General features: G+C 42.9%; 2 long non-coding RNA genes across 2 annotated transcripts; both read right to left on the bottom strand.

Moving 5' to 3' along the window:
* Window positions 1-199: 199 nt before the first annotated feature.
* Window positions 200-1,748, bottom strand: LOC130521362 (uncharacterized). The gene is made up of 2 exons (XR_008949307.1): window positions 532-1,748; window positions 200-442 (listed from the first exon to the last, which is right to left on the bottom strand). It is a non-coding gene; the product is annotated as an uncharacterized LOC130521362 (long non-coding RNA).
* A 1,048-nt stretch (window positions 1,749-2,796) lies between these two features.
* LOC130521361 (uncharacterized) lies at window positions 2,797-5,145 on the bottom strand. The gene is made up of 3 exons (XR_008949306.1): window positions 4,367-5,145; window positions 3,987-4,160; window positions 2,797-3,454 (listed from the first exon to the last, which is right to left on the bottom strand). It is a non-coding gene; the product is annotated as an uncharacterized LOC130521361 (long non-coding RNA).
* Window positions 5,146-6,020: the final 875 nt, after the last annotated feature.

The following is a 6,020-nucleotide window of genomic DNA, read 5'->3' as shown; positions in this document are numbered from 1 at the left end:
AGTGACGTATTGTCGGCTCATTCACATCAAAATCTATTATATGATGTCACCCTGTACATCATACAGGCCACATATATATTGGAAAAAGTTTTGGGACATCTTAAAAGTTTACACCATGTTAAACATAAAATAGTTGTGGAAAAAATGTTTCTCCTGGGTGTTTCAAAAGGTGCGGTGGCATCAGACGGACGCACACAAATACAAATGAAATCATTTTTTATCTGGTTATGGTTTACAAGAAAACCTAAATTCTTTCAAGATGTCAGTTCTCAACATTAAATTCAACAAATAAGATGAGAATGCATTCAAAACTAAACAGAAATACGTCATCACATCATCAAAGTGGGTCAAATGCAGCATCATCTTCTGTCATCTCAGACAGGATTCCAAGAAGAGGATCTTCATTTTCAACAACGCACCTTGACATCTCATCATGGCTCGTCTGTCAGATTACAAGCAGCTTTTTTTGATCAGCGCATCATGTTTCTCACGAACACATGATGGTGCTGGAAAAAACATTTGTAGCCTGACCTAGAGGTCAAAACTCTGCATGGCGTGCACAGCTACTAGTTGCAGCTGCTGGTTGTGGCGGAGGAGATCCCAAACATATCTAGCAAGCTTGTTTTGGAGCAGAGCTTGTCCACCACCTCTGACCCCACTCATCACAGAAGTCCCACCATATCCATGGCCAGGTGTGTTGGCAGCATTGGAGCCAGCCTCAGGAAAAAGGTGTGTCAATATCTCAGAAGTGATGCATCAAGTTGACACGACCCAACAGAAGTCAAGCAACCCAACATGCTGAATAGAATAGATGACACACAGCAAAGGCAAAAAACACCCAATTCTGCTCAGACTAATCTGATCTGACCACATGTACAGGACCAAAAATATCAAAACACCATGGGTTTAGGTTTCCTTTCGTTTTCTTGACTGCTTCATTCAAAACAGAACACATTTCATAAATCCATAATAACAAATTCATATTCCACAAAGAACCAGTTGTTAAAACAATAAAATGGAATGCCTTGATCTCTCCCTCTTTCCATACTCTCCTTTTTAAATAAAGGATTGATTGTCCCCCTGGTGGAGGGACAAAGAGAGGAGGCTAAAACTGTCGCGTTTGTGTCCCTCTTTCCGTGGATTTTTCCACTAACTGCAAATAATATTGTCGACTTATTGTGAGTATTAAAATGTGCTTCCTCAACCTCTAAAATGTTGGCTCAGGGTTAGCGGAAAACGCAGTTAGAGGAAACACGGTACAAAGTTTGATCATCCGTCACAACATTCCCGTCGACCAGCCGCAATGTGCGTCCGAAACACGCGCACGCTCATTGCGAACACGCAGCTTATTAAGCCGCATCTCGCAGCGGAACATTGATTCGAGACGACAGCAGTGAAAGAACCAAATGCTACCTGAATATTAGAGGTTTTCCATCAGGGCTCGGTCAGTCCAGATGGAGCCCGAAGTTGAGAACTTTCCTTTCACTTCTTCTTCCTCTACACGTCCCGTGTTTGTGGTTGGATCGCGTCATATCCAGCACAAGCGCCTCTCTTCAGAACAATTTGGTCCACGTTTTAACTGAAATACTGGGAAACAACTGGAGTTCGTCTGACAGATGTTCGTTTTTGGGTGCGGAATCAAACTGGGTCAACTTTTTGATCTATAGGATCCCCTCTGGTTCAAAGTGTCCCTATAGGATATTGACAGTAGTGACCTTTTGGGGGCTGCACACACCTCTTAATGGTGACGGCACCAACGGAGCTGATCCAGTTGTCATCAGCTGGCCAGTCTGACTCCAGCTCATTAGGGAAATTGCTGATCTGGAGGAGAAGCTTTCAAAACTTGACGGGCTGGGGGGGAATGACTGTAATTTTGGAATCAGCGTGCCAATTTTATTTTAATCAGAATAATTTAGAATAATTTCAACAGGATATTTTCAAATTGTTCCCCAGTGTAACTTCACCTGAAATTGTGGACTCCAGAATATCACCATTAAATCCATTTAATCACTTAATAGCTGTGGAATTTGAGCCGTGAGAAAAATATCTCTCCATCATGATTTCCAGAATTTTTCATCAATATCTGAGATTCTTCGAAAGCTTCGCTGGTGTTGGGTTTTTATTGCTTCTGCTTCATTTTCAGGCGCAGTTCTTTTATTTTTAAATCAAATCAAATCATCTTTATTTGTAATGTCTGTTGTAGTCAAACTTGGTGCTATGCAGAATCCCAGGGCCTGATCCCTAACAATCAACAGGAAAATCAGAGACATCATTCAGTTCATTTAAAAACCCACTACATTAAATTTTGGAATAGCTGGTGCTGGTAATCGGAAGGATAAAACTATTCTGTAAAAATGTATATTTAGCTTTGTGAAATTGTGTCGTATAGGTCAAATAAGAAAACAAGATCAACTGCTGAACCAGTGCAATTTATTTTTACGTGTTAATCTCCACAAAGAAAGAAAAACCACAAACAACAAGTTTATAGTGGTCCAGTAATGCGCTATAGTCATACACCAGTACAGTTAACAATAACTCATGTTTTCCACCTGCTTTTCCATCTTCAGTGGGAATAATCCAGGGCGTTCTGGGCTTGAACAAAGGTATTAAAGCTGGCTGAATGTCTGAGGTGACTGAAGGACACACTTGGGCTTTTCTCAATAGAGAAGGGGCACGGCACAGTGCAGCAGGTTCTCATCTTTAAATTTACAGTATTCATGGGAGATTTATTTGGTCATTTTGCTTCTTTTTATTTCCTATTTCCCACATTTATTCATAGTTTTTATTAGATTGCAATAAATCCTATAACATTGAACAGATTGACTAAAGTCAAATGACCTGCGGTTCCCACCGATAGCCGTCATTCTGATGGGTTTTTGCTGGCTGCAGCTGAAATATTCCAATGCTCCATGTCACAGAGACAGTAAATACTAAACCCTAAAGATTTTGAAGGCATGATGTAAAATAGTAACGTATAATACAGACATTTGAAGAGACAATTAAGAGAATGTTCCATGCTTCTAAGAGTGGCCGAGGAGCCATTTAGAACTTTATAAAGATGCATTGTGTGATACCAGGAACTAATTTAACTTCAAGGCGAAGCTGCTTCTGCTTTGTCGACCATCGACTGATCTCCTGAAAGTCCACCAGCGCTTTTAAAAACTGAATTTTTCATCTATGGAGGGAGTAGACGGCAGATGTTTCCACAGATGCTCTTCACCAGTGGTCAGTGAGTGATGCAGCAGATGAGCGGGAGTTGACTGGCTACAACCAGCTACTGACCCAATGTCTCCAGCCCATAGTGTGGATTCTCTACAAGATCAGACAGCAGCTTCACTCCTGAATCCTGCAGCTGGTTCTGACCCAGGTCCAGTTCTCTGAGATGGGAGGGATTGGACCTCAGCGCCGAGGCCAGAGAGTCACAGCTGATCTCTGATAACTGCAGCGCCTTAATCTAAATAAAGAAGGGAAACTTTTATAAGGTTATAAGTGAAACCAGTATTAATCTGAAAGGTTAATCAAAGGCATGATCTGTAAATATTAATTTAGTTACAGGTTAAAAAATGATAGTAATATGTAATTACCACAATTCCAACCTCTCAGGTTTGCACTGTTCCAAAGGAGAATATATATTTTCTTTGGCCCTCACTCTTCCCAGGTTCTCCCACCTCTTTCCCTCCCATCTCTCATCATGGAGATCCATCTCACCTGTGGCTCATCTTTAAAGGCACAACCTGTCTTAGATGACTTCCTGTCTCCCTCACCATCTCCCTCCTCGTTGGCTGGTGTCTACCAGGCACCCTCACCTAGTTTTGTCTAATTTTGGTTACCATCTGTCGGCTTTTTCATTGTCCTTAAATCAATTTATCATGAATAAGTGGTCCCCGTGGGCCCTCCCTCCTGAAGGAACTGGGCACAACACACACACTCAGAAAGTGTGAGGACCCTCGGATGGAATAATGGACATTTTTGAGAATGGTGTTTACCTCAGAGTTTCCAGTCGGCAGTTTGGAAAGTGGAGAAAACCACAGAGCAGCTTCACTCCTGAATCCTGCAGCTGGTTGAGGCTCAGGTCCAGTTCTCTGAGATGGGAGGGATTGGACCTCAGCGCCGAGGCCAGAGAGCCACAGCTGATCTCTGATAAACTGCAGTCACTCAATCTGAAAAATGCAGGATGAGGTTATACGGTGCAGGTCTGCATGTTATCTGCGTCAGTACTAAACCTACGTTAGTTCTTAGTTGGGTCAGACCTGAATTCACGATATTACAAGGAATTTTTTTAATGTGGTGCATCACAGCAGTGTTGAGAACAGCCTCACTTCACCATCCTAGCAGCTGGTATATAGGTAGAAAAATGAAGACTGACCTGAGCCTCTCCAGTTTACAGTTTGGACTCTCCAGTCCAGAACAGAGCCGCTTCACTCCTGAATCCTGCAACGTGTTGTAGCTCAGGTCCAGAACCCTCAGATGGGAGGTTGGACTTCAGAGCTGAGGCCACAGAATCACAGCTGGTCTCTGATAACCTGCAGCCCCATAGACTAAAATAACAATTATTTTGAGAGAAGACAAATAAAAATCAACATGTACCAGAGCAAAACACAGCTTAGAAGCAACAACACCTCTGGTCCTGCACCGGCTTATCTGCCGTATGTTCCTATTTTGGGTTCTTTCAGGGCAGTTGGACAAGATCTACAGCGTATGTAAAGTGTGTGTAGGTCAAAATACCTTCCAAGTTTGTGAGACCACATTTCTCAATAGCACTCAACTCTTGTCAGGAGTTGGGACAAAGCGACCCACTCCTGATAGCTTGTGGGCGATGCTGCAGCGACCCTGCAATCCCTACACTCTCTGGTGAAACCAAATCAAAGGTTTTAGACACTGCTGGATGCTGGAAGGGTGGCTATAGTCTGGACGCAGAGTTCCCCTGACTGCACATTTCTCCAACAATGATTGGCAGCTGGTGTCACTTGTTCTCCAGATGAGAGAAGGAAAGAGAGCCCCCCCACAGTGTGTTTGATTGCCCCACTGCAAGCTCAATGCTGCCAGAAAACATTGCAGGAGCATCAATTCCCCTCAGGGCATCAACAAGGAGCTCAGGAAAAGGTGCAGCTGCCACCTACTAGAGACAAGCACACTGAGCTGAGATTCAAAGCCCTCTCCTCCCAAGAGAAGAGCTTGTTTGTTGGAGGCTCTTCTGGGCGATACCTGGTGCCACAGCTCCAGCTCAGCCCGTCTCTGGAGCTGAGGTGGAGCTTAGCAAGTTTCATGGTTCTCCACCACTTCCTCTCGCTGAGGACCTTCTCAGCTGGTGGTTTCTGCTCCACCTTCCAAGTTGAGCAGGTGATACTTCTGCATTCCTGCCACCAGTGTCTCTGCAGAAAGAGTCTTCTCTACTGTTTTATATTATTTGTAGAAATTAGGATTTTTGGTTGATGTCTTAGATGTTGTTGACTAAGAGCAGGTTTTTCTTTCATAACATAAAGATTCGATGAGAAGAGCAAATGTATTATTTTATGAGCTACTTCCACTACTATTATATACACATACTTCCATATTGTCTTAGATTGCAAGCTGCATTTATTGCATCGTTCATAGAAAGTCATATTTGTGAGGAGAAAAACTCAAATAAGGTCATTTTCTTTAATGACCATTACAACAGAAGGAGGCGATGAACAAACAGATTTATATAAAATGTGTGAAAACTTATGGATGGAAACCTTTTTAAAATGGTTGCATTGTGTAGAATCGGTGTAGAATCAACTTGTTGACTTCTGATTTGGACTCCAATGGAAGTGAGGTGCAACAATTGTGGATGCTGAAAGCTTCAGATCTTCATGAAGGTTTCTGTGGTTGGACTGACCTGCTGCCCCTTTAAGAGGGAGGCAGGTTTGGGCTTCTGGCTGGAATGAAGCCACCTAAGATGAGAATGACTGCAGGCTTTCGGTACCAAGGTTTAACAGGGTGCTCACTTCACACTTGGGCTTTTCTCTTTTTTGGGATGGCTTTTCTCAGTAGAGAAG

The sequence above is a fragment of the Takifugu flavidus genome, unplaced genomic scaffold (genome assembly GCF_003711565.1).
Source record: "Takifugu flavidus isolate HTHZ2018 unplaced genomic scaffold, ASM371156v2 ctg912, whole genome shotgun sequence".
In the NCBI taxonomy this organism is placed as follows: Eukaryota; Metazoa; Chordata; class Actinopteri; order Tetraodontiformes; family Tetraodontidae; genus Takifugu; species Takifugu flavidus.
This window is presented reverse-complemented; position numbering and strand designations above follow the sequence as displayed.